Source organism: Canis lupus, chromosome 6, assembly GCF_048164855.1.
Source record: "Canis lupus baileyi chromosome 6, mCanLup2.hap1, whole genome shotgun sequence".
NCBI lineage: Eukaryota > Metazoa > Chordata > Mammalia > Carnivora > Canidae > Canis > Canis lupus.
In genome coordinates this window covers 35,326,724-35,351,065 of record NC_132843.1, presented here as the reverse complement: position 1 = coordinate 35,351,065, position 24,342 = coordinate 35,326,724, and the positions used below count along the sequence as shown (strand labels likewise).

Below are 24,342 nucleotides of genomic sequence, written 5' to 3'. Positions count from 1 at the left end.
TACTTGAGGGAAAAAGTAAGAGAATTAAAGAAAGAGATAATTCCACAATTAAAAGGATTTTAACACTCCTCTTTCAACAACTGTTAGAACAAACCGACCAAAGAAATCAGAAAAAAATACACAGAAGATTTGATCAACATGCAACCAACTGAACCTCACCCAAAAGCAAAATACCTTTGCCAAAATATTCTGAGCCACAAAAGAAGTAGGTATGGCAAGTGAGCACATGCCAAAGTCCTCAAAAATCATTTGTCATCAGGGATATGCCAATTAAAACCACAACAAGATACTACCATGTACTCAGTAGGATGGCTAATATTGAAAAGATTGACAAGTGTTAACAAAGATATGGAGCAACTAAAACTCTCACCCATTGCTGGAGGGGGTGCAAAATGGTACAAGCACTTTGGAACTTGATTTGGCCACATCTCTTAAGGCTAAATATATCCTATGACTCAGTAATTCTAGTCCTATGAATTTATCCAAGAGAGATGAAAATATTTATTCACAATTAGACTTTCATAGAAACTTCACAGCAACTTAATTTTGAGTAGAAAGCACCTGCAAACAGCCCAGGTGTTGATCAACAGGAGAATACAGAATTCATCAATAAAAAGAAAAGTGTAGATATAATCCACAACATGCATAAATCATACCCACACGCTGAGCTAAAGAAGTCAGAGCCCTCAAGAGTACATATTGTAGTATTCCATTTATATAAAGTTCTAGAACAGGCAAAACTAGTCTATTATGATAGAAATCAGAACAGTGGTTGTCTACAAGGTGGAGTGGGGTGTGGTTGGGTTGTAAAGGGGCAGGAGGGAGGCTTCTAGGGACAATGGACACATTTTAAATCATGATAGGAGTGCAAATTACACAGCTGTATACATTTGTCAAAACTCCTTGAGTGTATACTTAAGATCTGTACATTTCAGTATATGTAAATTATACCTCAATTAAGTAAAAGAGAGAGAGAGAGAGAGAGAGAGAGAGAGATGGTACATCACTGATTATTAAAAATTCCTTGTATCCAACTCCCATGTGTATGCACACACTCGGCCTGAAGCCACTCTGTAGAACTTAGGTAGGGATTTTCCTCTTGAGGCAGCCAGCTACTCATTGTTTCCCCTTCCTAGAGTCCTCCCTCTCCCCTTTGCACAGGGACAGCTGAGGGAGTTGATCCCAAAACAATGGAGCCTGAATCAAGGAGGCAGGTGCTTGCGGCTTCTGCAGGCCCCATTCTCTCCTTTCCTCATCTTTGGCAACATCTCTGCCCGGGGTGGGGGTGGGGAGGGGGCAAAAAGTAGAAAGGTGATGCCTGCCTCTGCCCCAGCCACAAATCCACCTTGTCTGAGGTAAGGAAGGAAGCCTGACAAGAACCTGCTCACAAATCAAAGTTAGCGCTGCCCCGCCTCCTCTGTAAATCATACGAGATCCATCTGGGTAATGACTCCTCCAGTGTAATTCCCTATTAAGAGGCTTTATCTGGAGAGATAAGCAGCTGGTTTCCGTGTCACTAATTGCTGTCTGCTGTGATTTTAAAACATCTGCACCATTGTGCTCTTCATTTTCATATTCTAATCACCCTGAAACTTGAAAAAGGTACATCATTGATTGTTTCTATGGGTTAATTAGTACACAGTCTCCTTGTAGAGACAATTTAGAGGCAGCCAGAACCTCAATCAGGAAGTTTGTTTTAAAAATTAATAACATCGGCTGTGGCTGGAGGAACTGTCACGTTCGGGGACTAATCGGGACTCTCCTGGTGGGGGAGCCACCTTTTGTTATACTCCGTGGAAGAGGGAAGCCTACAAGGGCAGGAGAGTGGGCAGTGGTGGCAGGCAGGACCTAGGGACCCAGGACAGGACTTGGTCCCAAGTGGACCTGACCACTCTGCTGCCTCCCTCCCTTTCCAACTAGTCTGGATCCTTTCCCAGTCAGTACAAATCAGGATTGAATGAGGACTGACCAAAATACCTGGAGGTGAGAGGAATTTGTCAAAGCAATGAAAGTACGGGCATTATTTCAGATTTTAGAGTCTGATCATTGTTCCCTCTGCCTCCCCATCTCAACTATGGGAAGGAGATCAAGGGGTAGGGCAGTTGGAGTACAGATGAGAAAAACTAGACCAAACTAGTGAGTGACATGGAGTTCAGAACTTCTCAAGTTTAAATTGAGCAACAGTCACCTAGATACCTTGTGAAAAATGCAGATTCTGATTCAGGAGGTCTGAGGTGGATCAGAAATCCTGCATTTCTAGCAACTTCCAAGGTGGTGGCCAAGGTCAACTATTTGAGGTGGTTTAGACCTTCTATTCCCAAGTCCTTGACTAGAATCCCTATTCCTGAGATCCAAGGGACAGCTGAGAGGTGACAGTAGGTTGAAGGGACCTGGGGCTCTTTGCTGGGGTCTCTTTCCCAGCCCCACAATTGACAGGACAAGTCACATGGCCTCTTGTGTCTCTTCCTCATCTAGCAACTAACAGCAGTGCCTTTTTCTCTCTTAAAAAATATTCAATTTATTTAACCCAAATCAAATGACAGCAGTGTACCCATTTCTACCCCCACTACTTCTTGCAATCTTCCAGCCAATGTGTTCTCTGTATCTGTGAGATTGTTTCCTTTAACCATCAGTGGACACTTAGATTGTTTCCATGGAAATAGTGCTGCAATGAACAGGGGGCTGTATATATCTTTCTGGAGCAAAGTTTTTGATTTCTTCGGATAGATATCCACAAAACTACTGGATCATATGGTAGTTCTATTTTTTAATTTTCTGAATTAAACTCTATATTGTTTTCCATGATGGCTGTACCAACTTACATTCCCACTAATGGTGCACAAAAGTTCCCTTTTCTCCACATCACAGGTGTGAGGTCATCTATCATTGTAGTTTTGATTTGCCCTCCTCTGATGATTAATGATGTTGAGCATCTTTCATGTACTCACTGGCCATCTGTATGTCTTCTTTGGAGAAATGTCTACTCAAATATATCACTCATTTTAAAATTGGATTATTTGGATTTTTGCTATTGAATTATATATACATGTATGTATCTTTTGTTCTTTATATATTTTGGATATTAAGGCCTTATCAGATATATGATTTGCAAATATTTTCATATCTTCTCCCATTCGGCAGGTTGTCTTTTCATTTTGTTGATGGTTTCCTTTGCTGTGCAGGAGCTTTTGAATTTGATGCAGGCCCATTTGTTTACATTTGCTCTTGCTGTTTTTGGTGTCAGATTCAACATATTGCCACTGATCAATGTCAAGGAGCTTCCTGCCCATTTCCTTCTAGGGGTTTTACACTTTCAGGTGTTACACTCAAGTCTGTGATCTATTTGGGGTTAATTTGTGTGTGTGGTATAAGATGATGGTCCAATCTCATTCTTTTTTTTTTTTTTTTAAGATTTTACCTATTTATTCATGAGAGACACAGAGAGAGAGAGGCAGAGATATGGACAGAGGGAGAAGCAGGCTCCGTGTGGGGAACCCAATGTGGAACTCGATCCTGGGTATAGGTTGGGGGGTAGGGGGTGGCAGCAGACTTGGCTGGATCATACCCTGGACTGAAGGCAGACGCTCAACCACTGAGCCACCCAGGGGCCTCTAATCTCATTCTTTAGCATGTAGCTATTCAGGTTTCTCAGCACCATTTCATGATGAGACAGACTGTCCTTTTCCCATTGTATATTCTTGGTTCCTTTGTTGTCAATTCATTGACCATATACATGTGTGGTTGTCTCTGGGCTCTATTCTGTTCCATTGCTCTGTGTGTCTGTTTTTATGTCAATGTCATACTTTCTGATCACTACGATTTTGTAGTATAGTCTGAAATCACGGATTGTGATGCCTTCATCAGCTTTGTTCTTTCTCAAGATTGCTTTGCTTATACAGGGTCCTTTGTGGTCTCATACAAATTTTGGGATTGTTTGTTAGCAGAGCCTATCTCAAAAGGAAGTTGAAAGGATTAAAAGTTGGTGTCAAATATTTAGTCTGGTGCCCGGCCCACAGGAGATATTTTACATATATAGCTATCATACTTAACGTATTATTCAGTAAAATACTTTTCTGAAAAGCAACATCTGGTGGAAATGGGGGTTGTGGCAGAGACTTTAACCAGGGAGAGACTCCTTTAATCTCTAGTGGTACTTTCTAGTGGTACTTTCACCCATTCTAGAGGCTCTCTTAGCCAAGTCTCTTGCCATCCCCTACCCGCCCCAACCTAAACCAATGTTCAGAATTCAAGATCTTTCTACGTGGCCTCCCTGGCAGCTACTTGACAATATGCAGTTACAGGGAGCTCACTTCTGCACAAAATACATGATTCTACTAGACTGCACTTTCCTATCCTGAGCAGAAGTCTGTCCGCTTGGATATTCTGGCAAGCCAACAAGACAGGCATCGCTTCATGTTTTGGCCTAAATCTGAAGGCCATGAACCTGCAACAGAAAGCAAATGCACCCCTGGAAGGGAGTTCTGGCCCCCGCCCCTCCCACGACTCCCTGACTTTAAGGGGAAGGCTACCTTCTTGGGCCTGGAAGTGTGCTACTGTGGGGGAGGAAAATGACAAAAACTGGGCTTTCAATCCCGTGACCTACAAATCAAGAACCAGTCTTTCGGTAGGAGAGCTCAAAGTGGACTTAGAAACTTTAGAGAAAGGGAGAAAGCAGTGGGGAACTGCAGGGTGGCCACTTCAAAGGCAGTTGTGGAGCAGGCCTGGGGGACTCATGGGCGAGCAGCAACGTGGTCGCATCCTTCCAGAGGGGACCCAGAGGCCTCCTGACTGAGCCATTCAGGTGCCAGGGACTTGCAGAATCAGAATCCTGCTGCCATCTCCACGGTCCACCTTGGTCCAGCAGCAGGCTCTGCTCTCCCTGTCCACACTTCTCTAGGCCTCCAACCAGGTCTTGGGAGCCCTAGGCTGGGCTCCTGGGGAGAACAGAGCCAAAGTCCAGGCTCAGACATGGCCTGAGACACGTTCTGCAGTGAAGGCACGGAGCAACAATCACAGATTGATCCAAAAGAAGAATTTATGAAGCAACAGTAAGGTTTTAAAAAATTTGTTAGCTCTCCTCCCCCCTGTGGCTTTGTTCTTCATTCCACTCCTTCAAAGGATCGTGTTCTTGCCTCTTCCTTGAGAATCAGTAGCATGCGATTAAGCAGCAGAATTAGCAGGGTGACATATTAAAGTTTGAATGCCATATGTATAAGAGAGTATACGGCATCTTAAGTGCATCCAGAGGCAGAGCCAGAATGGCAAAGGAAGAAAAGTGCAAGAAAGTTAAATGCATAAGGGAAATAGGTAGTTAATCTGCCCCCCTAACTCCCCGAAAAATGTATTTCTCAAACTCACCAGTGGGTGAGAATCACCAGTGGCCTGTGTTAAGTAACAGCTCACCAAGCCTCTCTCTTGCAAGTTCAGAGTCATGGTTCTGGGCTGGGGCCCAGAGATCCTTACTGCAGCCCAGTTTGGTAAACACAGTGACCTAAAGGTTTCTAGAAGGAAGGGGGGTTTGGAATGGTTCAGCGCTGTTCCAGGGTAGGGAGCAGAGGCAAGCCCAATGTGAGGTCGTCAGTGCCAGCAAGGGCAGGACAGGGCTCAAAGAGGAAGCCCAAAGATGCTATCTTTTGCTTGTCAGAGGGAGGGAAAACAAGATGGGAGAGGGTGGAGGAAAAAAAGTATTTTTTTCCTCTTTACCTCATGTTTCCTTTTTCCCTTTTCATAAATGCTTTTTACTGCAAAACTGGTGCTTTTTGCCATTAGAGCTAAAATAACCGTTGATTATAAATTGAGTCTAAAATGTCATGAAGATGCTGAATTTGCCTGAAAATCCAGCTTTTAAAGATTCCTATAAACACTGCAAACTGCGGGCATTCGGCACATCATTCATTTAGCAAGCGTCTGGGAAGATGACACTACCTCTCAGGGGCCAGTGAGGCAGGGCAGGAATGAGGGAGCTGGCCTCGTGGGCAGGGGCTGCCTTGGATGCATTCCTGCCCCTGTTGTGCTATGGGAACAAGGTTATGACCCGGGCTGGTAAGAATGGGCACAACAATGGTCCTGGTGTAACAGCTGCATGGGTCCCCATATCAGCCCAGGTTGATGGCCCTCAGAATCTCCTATTCAATCTGTGCTCTCGAACTTTCTCTAGGAGGCTTTCTGCTGAAGGTAATGTGGCATCTGTCACTTGTGGATTGTCTTTTGTCTATTTTCTGAGAGGTAGGGGAGCACAATGGTGGAGCACTTAGGAGCATGGATTCATGAGCTGAGATGACTGAGTTCAAATCTCAGCTGAGTCCAAGTCTTACTAATTGTGTAACCTTGGGCAAGTGACTTAAACTCTGCACCCTTGTTTCTCACCTGTAAAATGGAAATAATGATATATCTACTTCATAAGGTCAATAGGCAAAGCAATTATATCAATCTATGTAGAGCACATCGAACAGTGCCTAATGCATAGTCAGGGCTATCTCCTGCTCACTATGTGGCGGAGGATCCTGAGTGTACACTAAGGCTCAGGAATCAGAAAGATCGAAGTTCAAATCCAGCTTTGACTCCTACCACCTGTGTGACTTGAGGCTTATTTCTTCTCTACTTCTAAAATGGGGAAATGTGGAAGAAGTAACACAGCCCACCTAGTAGCATTGTTTGAAGAATTAAATAAGATGTTGGGAAACGTGTTATCACAGAACACATAGTGTTCAACAAATGCCAATTATTACTGACATTATGATGTTGTTGAGTTTATGATTATTGCTATCACCACCAATCAAAAACACAGTTACCTTGTAAGTGGGGTCACAGGTCACCATACCCCTTTACCTGTTGTGACAGGTAAAGTCATAGTCTTTTTGACAAGAGTTTTAGCTAAAATTCCTGGGATGTGATGCAGGTCTGGGAGGGGGTCTCTGATAACCACAGTGACACTAACTAGTTTGAAGGAGAGACCAGTCCAAGAGAACTAACTGGTCATGATTCTGTAGAGTTACTCTGGGCCAAATGGCTTACCTTGGCCTATCCAGGTACACCTGGTACCTTCCTGGAGTACAAATATCTTACAGTGTTAGCCAATTGTCTAGGTGTCGTAAATTGGACACACATTTACCCACTTGACTTTGTTATGATTTAGCGTAATCGGGGTTTTCAGCTCCTGCACCAAAGCAGAGAAAGATGGACATTGTACGGAGTCCTCACTGGGGTCCTCTGGGGTAGAGGTTTTGCCAGCCTATAAAGTCATGGGGACAAGATGGACCACATATCATCTATGGTGCTGGTGCCTGTCTGTGGGCAGTTGGCATCATTGAATGGTAACAAGCAATTCTGGGTGTGGGTTGAAAATCTACATTTGCCCCCCCTTAGGTAATAGTCTAATGTATCTGACTCGGTTCATCCTAGAATTATTCATTAAGCAAACATATCTTTGGTCTCACTACAGATGAGATACAGAATCTCAGAGTTGGAGGAATGTTGGAGACCCTCTTCTCCTTTTGCAGATGAAGACAGTAAGTCTTAGAAGACAATGGATTGTTTAAACTCATACAGATAATCCGAGCCAGGATTGTTCTCCTGGCCCTGATCTCTAGCTGCTCTATTGCCCTCATGAAAACCTCCCCTATAAGCAGATGAGGTGCAAGGCACTATCAAGAAACCCCCTGGTGTAATGTTATGCTCTGCATCTCCAACAAGCCCATGTACTTTGCTGAGCCTTTTTGCACCTGCTGGACCGTCCCCCTAGCTCTGGATTCCTGAGCCTGCCTCCAAGGTGAGGCTGACCTGGAGCTTCTACAGACCCAACCTTGTTGCTGCATTACGTCCTTCGAACTTTGTCCCTGGCCTTTTTGTCAGCTCCTTGTCAACTCTGGTTAGAGAGCATGGCCTTGAACATTCCACTTGCTCCATAAGTGGGCCCCTTCTCAGACACCTGACTCACCAATAATTATTCTAGCAGCAGCTACCCCAGGACCTCCTTCCTTGGCCCACTGGCTTAACTATTTCTCAGGCCAGGTAATTCCAGGCTGGTTTTCAGCAGTTCCCTGCACCCAAGAGGAGATGGGGGCTGAGAGAGCCAGGGGAGCCCCTTAGGGACCATGTTATTATTCAGTGAGACTACTGTATCCCAGTGAGTGTAATCACCTTGTCCTGGGACTTCCTGACAATATGGCATTAACCATCAGGCAAAAATCTTATGGTGCAAAGCTTCCTCTGTGGGCTTCAGGGTACTTAGATATATTAGGTCTTTTACTCCCTGCCTTTGCTGCTGATGCACCAACACACAAGGCTTTTAAAGACAAAGGCAGATCTCACTGGCAGCTACAGGTCAACAGAAATCCACCTTCTATAACATCTTCATTCATCCTGATGTCTTAGCCCTACCCCTCCCTCATTCTAATACCCTGACAATTTCTTGCTTCCCGTAAAGATCTTACTTGATTTCCTTTTTATTTAGCCAATCCGAGTTTCAGTGTTTGCCTTAACTAGTGGTATGATGTAAGTGAGTAACTTAACCCAATGGGCATCCTTCTTTCTTTCTCTTATTGAGAAATGATCACCCCAGGCCTGCTTGCCTCTTCAGGATGTCCTGGGAATCTAATGGATGTGAAAACATTTTGGAAACCATAAAGCCCTACATAAATGCAAGTTATTGCTATTGCTTGGTTGAGAACTCTTTTAATGATTTTGGAAAGTCAAGAATGTTGAACGTACTCCCTATAATATCAGCATGAGATGTAGGGATAAGTTAGGACAAGTTTTAGTAAAACTTCAAAAATCATATTATTCCTATGAATTTGCTGAGGACGTCTATCCTTCCCTGTCTTAGCTGAAAGGGAGAGAAGGGGAAAGGAAGGGAGGGAAACAGAAAAGAAAACAATAGCCCTCTCCACTCTGGCAATAAAATTCCAGCTCCAAAGCAGGTTTTATTTAGTGTGCTATAAAAACTGTCGTTTCTCCTATCATAAAAGGAGCCTGACTACCCAGCCTTGTTTCTTTGCAGTGAGTCTCCCGGTTGAGTGGGTCCCAGTTCCGGAGCAGGCTACAGCTTGCCCTCTTCTCCTCACCCCTACCCTCCCTCTCCCTCGCAGCTCTGTATGTATTGGGAAATGAAAAGCATTTTTAAATATTTTATTATGTGTGAATTTACAGGGGGGGAAAGTATTCATTCTGGAGATGGAACTAAGATTTAATTGTCCCTCCGTTTTATGGTTACTGCCTCATGGGTATGTACCAGACAGCTTGGGTACTGTGGTTTTGAAAATAAAAAATCCAGGCAAGATTGTAGCAACTTTCTCAGCCATTAAATAAGCCCTGGAAAGTTTAGGTCATTCTGGTGAAATAAAAAAAAAGAAAGAAAGAAAGAAAGAAAGAAAGAAAGAAAGAAAGAAAGAAAGAAAGAAAGAAAGAAAGAAAGAAAGAAAGAAAGAAAGAAAGAAAGAAAAAAGAAAGGAAGGAAGGAAGGAAGGAAGGAAGGAAGGAAGGAAGAAGGAAAGAAAGAAAGAAAGAAAGAAAGAAAGAAAGAAAGAAAGAAAGAAAGAAAAAGAAAACCTCACAAAGTCCCAAGAAGGAAAAAGAGCTAAGCTGTGCTGCTCTATCTCTGAAGCTCTGTCCCTCTCTTCTCTCCTGGTTCTCAAGTGCTAACTGTGCTCTTCTGAACCACCTGGGAAAACATTTGATGTTTTCATGAGGTGACTTACTAAATGGCTACCTAGATGAACCAATTTTCCTCAAGAGGCATGAGCAAGGTATTTTGGGAGTCTGTTTCTCAGCATATGAGCAAAGGAGTTGGCGCTGACACAACCCTGTGACGCTATGTGTGCACAGGTATCTCCAGAGTTAACCCATGTCCTGCTGACCTGGCAAAGTTGGCTGCTGGTAGGCAAGGGCAGCTCGAGACACAGTGGGCATAAAGCAGTAGGGTGAGTGTCGGGAACCCTGGTTTCTAGTGCACACACTTGCCCGTCTGGGCTTCCATTTGCCCCTTCATGAAAGAAAATGGCTAGTGTGACCAGAAGATGTTTCAGTTCCATAGGCTTCATCACTGTAAACCCTAAAACACAATTATTATTAATTTAGGATTAAAGATGTAAGAGAGACCTCATTCTTGAAAGCCCTAAAAACAGCTGAGGTGATTTTCTCTCTCCAGCCACTTATAGGGTTTGCCTGAGCTGACTCTACAAAAAAAAAAAAAAAAAAAGACCCAGGCTGTGGATGACATTTGACTCCCTGATCCCAAAGCCTGTTTATCAGTGGGAAGGACAGAATGACAAGAGCCTGGGGAACTGGGAGCTCAGAGGTGCCTAACCTCCAACCTGGCATCATTTATTAACTAGATGGCAGTCGCCCTCTTAGCACAATAGAAAGGAGGCGACAGTCTCTGGGGTCCAACATATATGCCTGGGTCATCCTGAAGTTTTCCTGTCTGTGTCTATCTGCAACCAAATAAAAAGCAGGCTTACAGGGATTTCCTGAAAAGTAGATAATTTGGCAGGAGGTGGAAAAAAGGTCTGAAGTGGGTCTCTTCAGCAGATACAGGGCTTTTATAAACACAACTTGATACTTTAGTTGCTTAACCCTCAAACCATTATTTGAGGGTTACTGGCTTATTTCCCTAAGGGTATCAAAGATACTTCCTTTTATCTTCTAGATTGCATTAGCTCTTCCAGGAGGCATTATGGCATGGTGGAGAGACAGTGGGGGTTCTAATTTACTTGGTATCTCATCTTCAATAACGGCAAATTCTTGAAGCTTTGGCTAATCATAAGGGGAAGCTAAGGACTCAATCACGTCCATAGATGGAAGAGATGAAAGCGTGTGAGGAAAACTACTTACTTACTGTTCAATGCTGAGGATTCCACGCTCTGTGGTGTGTTGACCAGTCAACTTTACTCAATTCTGCCTCCAAATGCAGTAACTCTGACTTGTCACCGAGCTTACAAATGCATAATTAATTTAAAGGGCATGTTTGACTCAGGACAAATGCATCCCAAGTAAATGCCCAAATGACTGTGAGTCAATGCCATGTAAAGACTCAATTGCACCAGGACATCTGCTCCTTGGTGCAGAATGCAAAGAGCTAAATCCTTAGTGATACGGGCACACCTATCTCTGAGCTCAGTTTGCCAGTTAAATAGGCATACTGCCCTTGCCTATTGAGTGCTCAGCCATATTGTGTAGGAGAAAAGGAATTAATGCCACACAAACAGTACTAGCTGCAATCTACATGTTCAGGGGAAGTTACATGTCCTCTTGGAGCCTAGGGTGTCATAATCTTTGATTTTCAGCGACTCACTTCATTTTCCTCCAATATAAAACCATGTGATCAGATAAGATGATCTCTGAAGTTCTTCCCTGAACTGCCATCCTAGAAATCTGTAGCATTGTAACACCATAGTTCCTTGCTACACACTAACCAACATGGCAGCTAGCTGATGCCAATTAGAAAAGTGGCTCTTTTCAAGGTTGGGATCATTCACGGTTTGATGATCAACCTGTGGAATCTCTGAGCTCTGGATCAATTACCCTCCAGATGGACCCCAACACTCTTCTCATCACTTGGAGGACACTACCATCTCTGATAAGTACCTACCCTAATGCTTCTGCTTTTCCAACATTTTATAACTGGGGGTATCCTAAGCTAGAATATGTGTCAGGTAATTAGATTTCCTACCTTATGGATACTGTGCCCCTTCAGCATGAGAGAAGAGAGACACTTTACCCAATTCCTTAGTTGCTAAGCGAAGCTGTGTGTCTGCTTCTGAGGGCTCACTTTACGTAGACAAGGAAAACTGTCATTAAAACAGGGCCTTTGGGGGTGTCTGGGTGGCTCAGTCAGTTAAGTGAATAAAATAAAAATAAAAATAAATAAATAAATAAAAATCTCAGGTCCTGGGATTGAGCCCAAAGCAGTGTTGGGCTTTGCAGGGAGTCTGCTTCTCCCTCTCCCTCTGCTCCTACCCCCCAACCGCTCATTCTCTCTCTCTCTCTCTTATAAATAAATCTTTAAAAAAAATAAAAATAAATAAAACAGGGCCTTTGTCCTTTCAGTAGCTGTTTCAAAGAACTGAGAGAGATTTTTAACTGGGCCACACAAAGCTAAGATTTTAGCCCCAGTGAGTCAGGTGAGGGGAGGAACTGATAATTACTCTAGCTCTTTAGAAAGGTAATTTGCAACTTTAGCACCTCACATGCCAACAGTGGCTTAGGTTCACATGGTAACACTTGACAGAGCAAAAAACATCTCTCTTCCTAGGACCTTGGTAGGGGTTCATGGACATGGCTAGTATATACTTTATTAGAAAGCCCATCAGTTTTGTGATCCTACAGGTTCAAGCCCTTGTTCTCTCTCTGTAATTAGTATGTGAGGGATTCTGGGCAAGTTGCTTACCAGAGTGTCTCTCTCTCTCTATTTGCCCATATGTATACTATGGGCATGAGAATGCCTTCCACAGGGGTACGGTGAGGAATAAATGAGCTCCTGGGAGAGACATCTTTTCTTCATCTCTTCATATGTATGTGCTCCTTTCTATATTGAACTATAAGCACTCGGAAAACAAGGAAATAATACTTTAAGTTTCTTTATTTTATTTTTACATCACAACGTAACCACTTATGCTTAGTAAATCTTTTCTGGTTCCTCTTTGACTCATGAATAGAGTTCAAATTCCTCTGCCAGGCTAATCAATCCTTACAAATGGACATCCTGAAACACACGTCCCATAGCAGACCCCATCGTAAAGGACCCTTCATGTGTGACACAGGCGACATAGTTCTCTCTCTGCTGGAAAGCCATTCTCTGTTCCCCTTCCATGCCTGGTTTCCATCTGGCAGAAGTCAACTCTAATGCCACCTCCTTCATAAAGCCTCACAATGCCATTTAGCCCTCTGTCTGCTGGGGTCCCATGATATTCATTCTGCATATCCTATAGGACTTAGCATGGCCGGCCTTATGGTGTAGTTACTTGTTACCATGCTACCTCCTGGACTGTAAATCTTTTGAGGGGATCCCTTACAACATTTAGCACCTGCATGGACTATGATGATAAAAAAAAAATTGCACTGGCATTTCAGAAGTTGTAAAGCACTACTGAAAGCAAAGCATTTTTGTGCTTTTGATCGTGGGCTTCCCCCAGTGCACAAACCTTAGCTTAGAAGTGCTCTATGTGCACCTACTACTCTTTCTTTAGCCACCTTACCACAGCTGCTCCAAGACCTGCCGCCTCTGGAACCTGCACTGCACCGCCCCCCACCCCCTGCCCCAGTCCCTTCAGATATGTCCTACTCCCTGCTCAAGGCTCACAAGCTAGCCTCCAAAGAATTTAGTTCCAGAAAAATGTAGCCCTTGACACCCACTAGCCAGTGATGCGGGGAGAGTTAACTACCTCCCACTTCAAATAGTGTGTGCAAGTTTTGTTCCCAGCTTGGGAACTTACCCATCCTTTAGTACATTTTATGTAGATTCTTCATAACAGGCCTGATAGTAGAGTTTAGAAAATGTCTTTTTTTAAACAAAATATTTTATTTATTTATTCACGAGAGACACACAGAGAGAGAGACAGAGAAATAGGCAGAGAGATAAGCAGACTCCCTGTGGGGAGCCCGACACAGGACTCGATCCCAGGACCCTGGGATCATGCCCTGAGCCAAAGGCAGATGCTCAACCACTGAGCCATCCAGGCGTCCCTAGAAATTGCCTTCTTTTATAAGTCCAGGTTTTACTGTACAAGTTGAGGCTCGATTTGAGAATTAGAGTATCTTAAAATTATGGCCCTATCACCTCCCTTTATGAGTAAGGAAACAGAAAACTAGAAAGGTCATCCAGCTAGTTCATGATAGAGCAAGGACTGAAACATAGATCTTGGACTTGTCAGTTCAGCTCAGTTTCCTTGAGACCATACCCCTGTTATTAGTCATGTTCTAGTAGATATATCTGAGTATATACGAGAACAAAGGGATAATAAGTTGAGGAACAATGGTATGCAAGCGAGCCATTTGCAAAAAGGTAAGTGACTCACTCCATGCTGGGGACTAACTTCTAGCTAACCTATTAGGATGTTCTCAAGACCTAAAGTCTAGGGAAGCCCGAGGGGAGGAGTGGCTGTTGTCCTTGAGGGCTCCAACGCATACATCAGAGGCCTTCATGGCTGGGCCTGGGAGTAGCTGCAAACCACACTGAACAACTGCTGACAGCTGTCAGCCACCCGTAAGATAATAAATCAACATGGATATTATTTTTAAACCACTGGTTTATCGCTATGCTTCTTTTCATTAACCTGCTTTTGATCTTACCACTTCCCATCTATAGAATTCTCCTTCTCCTGTGGGCTTAGTCAAATTATAATCAGTTTTTATAAAGACTCAACCTAAGTCCATCTTGTCTCATAAACAATTCATTCATTCATTCATTCATTCAAGAGACACTTTTTGAGCAACTACTAGGTGCCAGGTTCCATTCTAGGATGTAGGAAGGGATGAAGCTTCTACTTGAGTGGGGAGAAGAGAGATAGAAAAACAAAGAGAAAACTATATATATATATACATATATGTGTATACTTACGTACATATACAAATACATATGTCTGATATATATATATACATGTATATTTCCATACAAGCACATGTAGTGTGTATTAATTAATGTATGTATGTATATTAATGTATGTATATTAATTAATCGGCTGACATTAATTATTAAGGCAAAAAGAAAACAAGATATGAAGACAAAGTTTAAAGATGGGAGGATGTGACTAAGACAGGGTGGTCAGGGATGCCCTTTCTGAAGAAGTGACATGTAAGCAGAGACTTAACTGAAATGAACACTTCTTTCAACAGCTAGTACAGGTAGAGTCAGACCCCTAGTTCTTAATTCTCTTAGTATATTTTCTTCTTATTCAGTAAATACTTACCAAACATTAACTCTGTGTGAGATTCTTTTTTTTAAAGATTGTACTTATGTATCTAGGTATGTATGTATGTATTTGAGAAAGAACGAGACCAGAAGGAGAGGAACAAGCAAACTGCATGCTGAGCATGGAGCCTGATGCAGGCTTTGATCCCACAACCCTGAGATCATGATCTGAGCTGAAATGAAGAGTTGAACCTTAACCCACTGTGCCCCCTGGGCACCCCTCTCTGTGAGATTCTGTGGGCTAGATGATGGGCACACAAGTGGCGAATGAAGTGGGCATGGCTCTGCCCATGTGGAGCTCATGGCCTAGTTCAGGGACATGTGTCATTAGACACATAGACACAATAAGGGTGCTGGGACCAGCTATGGTGCCTCTACTGCTTCTTCATCTCTGACCAAATCCAAAGTGGGGCTGGCAGGTACCAGGCCCCAGGGGAGGAGTCCACTGATAGCTGCCATAATCTCAGGTGATTGAGCCAGGAAGAGTGACATTTCCACTAAGATGGAACTGGGGCATCAGTGGGATGCACCTCAGACATCAAAAGTTGATAGCTGGTGCACACACTCTCGCATTCCCATGCCATGTTATTGTAGTCAGATATTTTGGAATGCATCATTTTGTTCATTCTAAAAATTCTGTGGATTAAGGAGAGTTGAGCTAAGTGGCCAGCATGGGAGATGTTCAGTTGCGAAGAACTTTTGAGGCTATTTGGTCCACCCTGGGTTCCTTTCATTGGCATTTCTGAGCAGCAGTCAGCCATCCATGCTTCAACCACACCGGTAGCACAGCACCCATGGCTCTCACAGCATTCTCTTTCCATTCTTGGCAGCCCATTGGCTCATTAATGGTCAGGTGGGATATATTTCATTTCTCCTGATTCCCAGTACAGTGCTCTTCATATTGGGATCCTCTCACAGCAGGCTTTGTGTCAGGCCAGGGCTGAGAAGGCCTTCCATGGAGAAGCCCTGGCACGGGATCAAGGTTGAAGGGAGAAGCTGAGCTCCAGGTCACTCCAGCTGAGCCTGAGCCCCTCCTCCTCAGGTGGAGCCTCACACTCCACCCTGGTGAACCCTGCCCATAAGTGCGTGCCCCCAGGAAGCACAGCCAGAGCACAATGACCAGATCCAAATGTAAACACACATTATGCAGAGGTACAGGCTGTCCATGTTCATTTATTTTGAAATTGTATGTGGGGGTTCATTTAATCAAATCCTGACAACTGTTTATTGAGGGGAAAGTATGGATGGCTAGGCAGCACTGGGAAGGATTTTTGGCTTTCAAATGTCTCATCTACTTTACTGAGCTCTCCAAAAATACAAGCCGGGGGCAGAGTGCTCCAGGCAGGCTATGGTGAACAAGTCCATGTAAGGGCACGTGAGCACCATGAGGCCTTCTGGGCGAGATGCAAGCCCACGGCAGCAAGAGCTAACATGTTCAGGACTGCCTTTCCTCTCCTACTTCCTCTTCTATAATTGGCTCCAGGGAGTCCCAAAAGTCACCCTGAATCCTGCACTCTTCCTCTGGAAGCACAGCACCCCAGTATACCCCTGGTGTATACTGGCTTTGAATGCAGACATAGAGCAGGGACACCAGGGCACCTCACAGCCTCCACGCAGGAGACAGACCCTGGCAGCCTTAGAAACAAGGAGGAGAGGGTGTGGAGTATCCTGGGGGACTCAGAAATCCCTGCAGCTAGGAGTCAGGGCCCCAAATCTCCTGCAGGGAGTGGCTGGGGAGAAGTCAGAGCATTGAACCCCTTGCACATACTCATGGCTGGGGTAAGGGGATGGAAGATATCTCACTCATTAACTGGAATTGTAAAGCCAGAGAGCTAGGCATTTAAGTATCATCTCACCCCATGCTCATTTTTTTTTTTTTTTTAGTTTTGTAATCCTTAGTTTATATGAAATCTCAGCTGGAACATAAACAAATAAAGAAGATAAAGGCCTCAGCCACCCTGGGATCAGAGGGCTGGAAATGATCCCAATTATCCTGCACTAAACCATCTCTCCCCAGGCAATGGCTCTCAAGTGGATCCTACACACCCTTTGGAGAGCACCATTCAAGACTACCAAATCAGTTATCATCTTTCGTTTTACAAATAAGGAAACTGAGGCCTTAGACAGAAAGGGCAGGTTCAAAGCCACCCTGCCAGCTCAACTGGCTTACAGGTATCTTGGTCCAAGCTCTTTCCATTTCACAAAGCATCCTGAGGAGGGTGTCCTTCCCCTGATGTCCACTCAGAGGGACATTCAGGAGGTTCTCTAGAGAATAGGGCTACCTCCAAGCCATTATATCTATTAGTTTCTTCCTTTGATGGGGTTCCCTAGTCAACTAATAGAGCATGGTGTAGTCAATGAGTTGGTAAGTTGGACAGCAGCCATGTGTTGATGAGGTCTGGGAATGAGGAAAGCAGCTCATTCGGCAAGTAAGTGTCACTGGGCCCAGCGTGGTCCACACTTTCTGGAACAGTTTTCATCCATACGTTATTTCTCATGCCCTCCAACACCCCTATGAAGTTCAGAAGGGAAGGAATTCTCAGTCCCATTTTATACTTGAAGAAAGTGCAGCATAAAGGGCTCAAACTACTCTGAGATGGAGGGGAAGTCACAGCAAAGTTGAGAGTTAAATATAGATTTCCTGACATAGTTTAGGGCTCATTCAACCCCATTATACTGCCTGCTCTGAAAATATGTTCTCTACGTCTGGGCTGTTTCTTGGACACTTTATCCCACATTCCCCAAATAGGGCAACATCAATTCATACTTCATCTGCAGACATGAGGTGGTGTCTCAGTATCTAATTCCCCTGTGACCTGGACTGGAACCATATTTACACAAATTATGTTTAGAAAATTTGAGGGTTTGAGAAGAACTTAATAAATATTTGTGGAATGAAGAAGAGAGGAGGAAAGAAAGAGAGAGGGGAGAGAGAGAGAGAGAGAGAGAGAGAGAGAGAGAGAGATGGAAGGAAGGAAGGAAAGAAGTATCTGGGGGCAGTAGGCAGTGGATTTTTCTCTCTGAGAAAACCAGAAGAATGTTTCATTATGGAATCAGGATTCCTGGTCACATAAACTTCAGTCACTCTGGAAATGGGAAATCAGAAAAAGGATAGGTGTTTGTAAGAAATGAGAACAGCACTGATGGGATGACTGGGAAGGGAAAGAGCATGGCTGAAGGGAAACTTCTTGGAGTCATCTAGTAGGCTGGGATCTTAGTGGGGTGAGAGGGGATGAATGTCTCATCTCCTTGGCCCATTTCCTCATCTCTAAAATGAGGATCACAATAGCTATCTTGTGGGCTTATCACCAGGACAGAAGGAGATGAAAGGAGTGAAGTGCCTTGCCCAGGGCACCCAGTAAGTGGAACAGGTGCTTGTGTATGACTCTTCCCAAGCCTCCGTTTTCTCTGATCTAACCACATTCCACTTAAGTAAAACCCAGCTCTGGTGTCTGCCAGAAGCTTGCCCTGGATTCTTGCTCAACCACGTCTTATCTCAAATGTCTCAAATGTCTAGCATCTGATTGCTACAATTGGTTAATACTGAACATCTGAGCCCTCTGATGGTAAATTTTATGTGTCAACATGACTAGGCTAAGGGATGCCCAGGGAGCTGGTGAAACATTATTTCTGGATGTGTCTGTGAGGATATTTCTAGAAGAGATTAGCATTTGAATCTGTAGACTGAGTAAGACTTGCCCTCACCAATGCAGACAGGCCTCATCCAGTCTGTTGAGGGCTCCCCTAGAACAAAAAGACAAAGGAAGGGTGGATTTGCCCCCTGCTTGACCTAGAATATTCATCTTTTCCTGCCCTTAGACATTGGCACTCCTTGTTCTTGTACCTTTAGACTTGGACTAAAGGCCTCCCTAATTCCTGGGTCTTGGGTTTGGATTGGAACTTCCCCAGCTTTTTACCAGCCTCAGTCAATCATGTGAGACAACTGCATAGAATACATCTCCTTCTATATATTGATGTATATTTTACCAGTTCTATTTCTCCAAGAACCCTCACAGAAACCCTTAATAATTTACTATTTTATGTATGGGTTTATATCTTGCTTTCTTCTAAACAGTGTTCTGACACCTCGAGGATCTGGGGTCACATTCACTCTCAAATTCCCACGGTGTTTAGCATAGGGTTGGGCACATTATTAAGTACCTAGGTATACTCATTAAATGACTCATTGGTTAGTTCAGTGTCTTGTATCCTCCACTTGATACTCTCCTTTTGACTGGAAAAAAAAAAGTGGTTTTATAATGCTTCCCTGAGTCACTGAACGAAACCCCATACATCCTTTGGGGACTAGTCTTTGAGTATATTTCTGAAATTGAGAGAATTGCTGGGATAGCAGTCATCTGGCATATAATGGAGCGAGGGAAGAAACAGTGGGCAAATGTTTCCTGCATGCTCCTCTGAGGATCCCCCATTATATCAGGAATCTCTGGTTGCCAACTTAGGGATACAGCAGACAATATTTCTTCAACAGGTATTTCCACAATTATATTCAAATCAATTTAATGCACACATTTACAATGCCATAATGATACCAGTCACAACCTGAGCCATTTACTTAGTAAACTTTAATATTTTTTTAATGGACTCCTTTGCTATCTATGATCCATGAAGGAATTAAAATAGGCCTTGATTTTGAAAATCAGAGCTCACTCCATGAGCCAGGTGCTAAGGCATCTATTCTCAGAATGTGAGCCTGGGTAGTCTTGGCATAACAGTGCTCACAGAAAGCTTACTGTCAAGATCACTAGATTGAGAACTGAATCCCAGTTTCAAGTCATGTTTCTATCACTAAGTTACTTTATCTATAACATGAAGGGATTGGTCATAATGAAATTTTAGTCTCCTTCCAGATTTAATGTTCTAAAAACAAAACAAAACAAAGAAGAAAAAAACCTTACTTCAGTCCCAAACAATAACATCTGATGGCATCCATTCTTATCTGTCCATATCACTGCTACATTATTTGATTACATAGACTCTTGGCAAAAAAAAAGTCTCTCCTTCTATTTGAATCTAGAAGGTGACAATCCACTCAAAGAACAAAGACAACGCCAAATCCATTCATTTACTGCCAACCTTTACCTGCCATATAGAGAAACTGTGACCCTGATCCTGCCCAGGAAAAACTAAATCAAACGAAAAATCGAACTTCAAACCTGAGTGTTGAAATGGCAAAACAAAATATAATGCATGATTTCCCCAGTCACTCAAGTATACTCTGCTTTGCCTAAAAACAGAATATTTCCTAGAGGGAGGGCCTTGCTTTATTAGACAAATTCTGTCCTTGGTTAGTGTGTTCATAATCAACAGCTAATAGTGACAGGTTTTGAAAGACAAATACACTTATCCCAAGTAACTCATGATACTGCAGTTTACCTTGAATTGACATCTGTGCAAAGTATTTACTAGTAACCAAAGGAAACCACACACAAAACACATGAAAGAAAGGGATGTCTTGGGCAGCCCGGGTGGCTCAGTGGTTTAGCGCCACCTTCAGTCTAGGACGTGATCCTGGAGACCCGGGATCGAGTCCCACATTGGGCTCCCTGCAAGGAGTCTGCTTCTCCCTCTGCCTGTGTCTCTGCCTCTCTCTTTCTCTCTCTCTGCCTCTCATGAATAAATAAATAAAATCTTTAAAAAAAGTTTAAAAATAGAAAAAAAAGAAAGGGATGTCTTGGGTTGGGGTAGGGGAGATGAGGATGGCTTCTGCAGCTCTAGACACTACTGTAAGCTTCGGCTCTGTCCCCCATCTAAGGAAAAAAGCTATAGATACCACAAGGCCAGGTCTGGGAACTGTCTTGGGTCCTATATTGTTTTGTTAAGCTCACCAGAATGGCATGCAAGTTCTGTACTGCAAAAGGCTGAGAAAGGAGTAGAGGGAGGGTGGAAACAGAAAATAAACCAATGAAACCAAACCTCCTTAGTAACTAAAAATGGAATGGGTCCAGCCATAGTATTGTGTCACCCTGACCTTCACATGGCCAGCTGTGGTCTGGTCACTGTGGGCCATTCAAAGATGTCTGCGAGAGCACACTGGAAACAACACACTGGGTTGTTGACCATGGCAGAGACATATTCTACTTACTGCTTTAAGTGGCACTAAAAGGCTCTAATTTGAATAGGTAGGGGTAGCCAGGGTGAGACCATAGTCAAGCTCTGACCTTGCTAGAGTGTAGAAAAACCACTTTCTTTCCAGCTCTAGTCCTTTCCAAAAGCATTCCTCTCTGTTTTCTGGGTCCTTCCTTCACTATGTGTCCTAGTCACACACACCACCCTTCAGTTCTAATCTACCTCTATCCTTGGTCTTCTATGAAGTTGACAGTACATACTCCACCCACTTCTCTCTTTTCTCAGGACATCTACAGTGCCAATGGTTTGAACTAGGAAGTATATACTCAAATCTAACCATAAGACAGCCTTGAGGGCAGGAGCCCCAAGAAGCTCAAGGCAGGGGCCTTGAGACTTGCCTATAAATCTGTGCCTCCAACATAGCTTCTGTTCCAGTCCATGCATATAGTTAAGCAATGTTAAATGTTGGTTCAATGTCTACTAGAGAAAAGATATGGGAAGCTGAACAATGTAGAACAGGCTCTTTATGATGAAGAATTTCACTGGAGAACTCAGAGAGGCTCATGGTAAGGTCTGGCTGTGCTGGTAGGATTTAAACAGGTGAAGCAGAGCCAGGAGAGCATTACCTAATGGTGGGAGGCCCAGAGGGTGGCATCATTTCTGCACCTTTGAGGAGAGCTGTTTTCAACTTCTCCAGATTAAACAATGCAATTGCTTTGCCTTAGCATAAGGGAGATAAAGCTCTTTGTTTCTGAGCCCACTCACTGTAAGGAAAAGGACTGAGGGGAAGCTAGGTATCCAGAAGGAGCCATCGTCAGCCTGAATGAAGGTCTCCTCATCTGTTAAGAAGCAAAACAAAACTCGCAGGTACTCTGCGAACAGTTGATTGGCAGGCAGCAGAAACAGCTTCTGGGTTCTAACCTGGATTTTCTTGAGAGTCTTTGAAAGTCACTTTAATTTTCCCTCACTGGAGAACATCATTTGTAGGATGCAAGGGCAGAGCAATGGCTCTTTAAAGGCGCTTCAGCTCTCGATTCTCTGCCCCTTCTACCCTCCAAGACAAGTCCCACTTCAGGAGCTGGTGGGATTTCGGTAACTATAGACACAGGGAGCTAAAGATAATGGAAGCAACTGTATTAGACCAATGTGCCTCTTGTCACAGATCCAAAGTTTCCCTCACCCTCACCTCAAATTCAGGGCCAGGCCCAGTGGTGGTTTGATTTTATGAAAACTCTCACTTTTCCTCTCTTTTCAAAAGAAATCACACCTTTGGACAGCCTGTGTTACAAAGCCGTAACGCAGGTACACACGCAGTGATTGGGGGCGGGGGGGAAGCCCAAGCACCACATCAATACCCACCACATTCCTGGACTTCGCTTTCTCCATAACTTCAAAAAGTGGCAGATGCCAATCATGCAGAGTGGGTGGGAAGGGGGCAGGGGTGGGAGGCAACCCTGAGCCTGGAAACTGGAAACCCACACGAATCAGAGGTAGAATTCCCTGTGAAGAGGCACTAGATGGGATCTGACAGGAGAAATAACCCCTTCTGGCTACCAACAACATCACATCAAATCAGGGGCTCCTGTGTGTACTTACAGAACATAACAAACAAACAAAACCCTGCTGGTTTTCAGTCAGCCAGGGCAAGAGACTGCATTTCCTCTGGGAGAAGAAGAGTTGCCAGTAAGGACAGGAAGGCTCCATTGTCACAGGTCCCTATGACACTGACCTTGGCAGGACGCGTGCCTGCCTCCCTGATATCTGGGTATTACTCTTTCACAAACATGGGGCAGAATTTCAATTCAGTTCAGTTTACCTGGGGGGAAATCAGTCAATAGGTATATGCTTTGGATCATCCATGAAATAGCCCCTTTCATCTTCTTAACTCCATCAAAGACACAAAGGCCTGGGGAAAGTAGATTTGGCCTGCATGAAGCCTTGAGGAAAAATGCTCCAAGAGCTCTTCACCTGGCCGGCCTTCCCTTCCTCTCCTTATCCTGTCACTGGCTCTTGAATCAATCCTTCACTTGAGTCCCTGAATGATGTCCCGTTATTATAAAACTGTAGTGGTGTGGATGACTCCTAACTCTGGGAAACGAACTAGGGGTGGTGGAAGGGGAGGTGGGGGGGGGTGGGGGTAACTGCGTGATGGGCACTGAGGGGGGCACTTGATGGGATGAGCACTGGGTGTTATTCTATATGTTGGCAAATTGAACACCAATAAAAAATAAATTTATAATTTTTTTTTTAAATAAGTAAAACTGTAGTGGTGTGGATGGCAGGGTCCATCACAAAGGCCGTAGAATGAAGTCAGTGCATCTTTGTTGACTTTGAGCTTACTGCTCAACATGGTAAACATTCTTGGAGAGGACGAGACACTGTCTGGGCATTGTCCCTGATGCCAGCAACCCAGAAGGCAGGTGTGTCACAGCCTCCAGACAACCTCATCTAGTGGCAATGAGATCAGTGCTAACTTTCTATAAATACAACAGAAATTCAGAGAAAGGAGATTGTAGTGTGGTCTGGAGGAGACTTAGAACATGTTTTCTTGGAGCAATGGGATTCAGACCTTTAAAGTCTTTTAATTTCTGAGAGCTGAAAGTTGATTCTATGATCATCGTGGATAGATAGTCAAGAAATTTCATTGGAACCAAAAGAGATAAGAAAAAGAATGCCTGGCAAACTATAACATAGTGTCTTTCAGATCAATCCTGGACATGCCTCCTTTAAATCTCTATAATTTTGACATAAGATATAACCTGTCTGTGCCTTAGTTTTGCATGCTGTAAGATGGGGATAATAATAACTGTGCTGACTTTGTAGGGCTGTGGTTATAATTAAACAGTATATTGCATACAAAGCACATAACGTAATGTCTTACCTCCCATAAACTTAGCTAATGTAACTGTGATGCTAACATTAGTTACTCTAAATAGTAGGAAGAGGAAAGGAGAAGGAAGAGCTGTGGTTGGACTGCTCTCAGCTTCCAGCCACTCTGAGGCCAGTCCTACAACAGGAAAGCTGTGCCACTCTGTCCCAAGGTCAGAAGGGCAGCCTGCATGAGAAAACCTCACAGCCTTGGGCCTTGACCAAGATGCTCTCCCCTGTCTTAGTGCTCTGGGCTGTATTTGGAGTCTGCAGTCAAAATGAAAGGCAGCCAAACACACATCCACTAACTGTATCCCTGGATTCTGACCTATTCCAATAATGGGCTTTCCCACCAGAGGTGGGGTGGAGTCTGCAGGGAGCAGGGAAACGCCCTCCCCTTGCACCTGCTCTCCAGATACTAACCTCTCAGGAGATAGACCCACTTGTGGTCTAATTCCCTATGCATCACCAGCAGCCAAAGA

At 43.9% G+C, this 24,342-nt stretch overlaps 1 protein-coding gene across 10 annotated transcripts in view; it reads right to left on the bottom strand.

The window, feature by feature from the left end:
- Window positions 1-24,342, bottom strand: part of SETBP1 (SET binding protein 1) — a 358,380-nt gene that overhangs the window by 113,549 nt on the left and 220,489 nt on the right. The window contains exon 1 of one of the 10 annotated variants that reach the window (XM_072829438.1): window positions 657-686. The exons of the other annotated variants lie outside the window; for them this stretch is intronic. The gene's annotated coding sequence lies outside the window, so the exon portion shown is untranslated. Of the gene's footprint in view, window positions 1-656; window positions 687-24,342 lie in introns of those variants that run through there. 10 annotated transcript variants of the gene reach the window in all.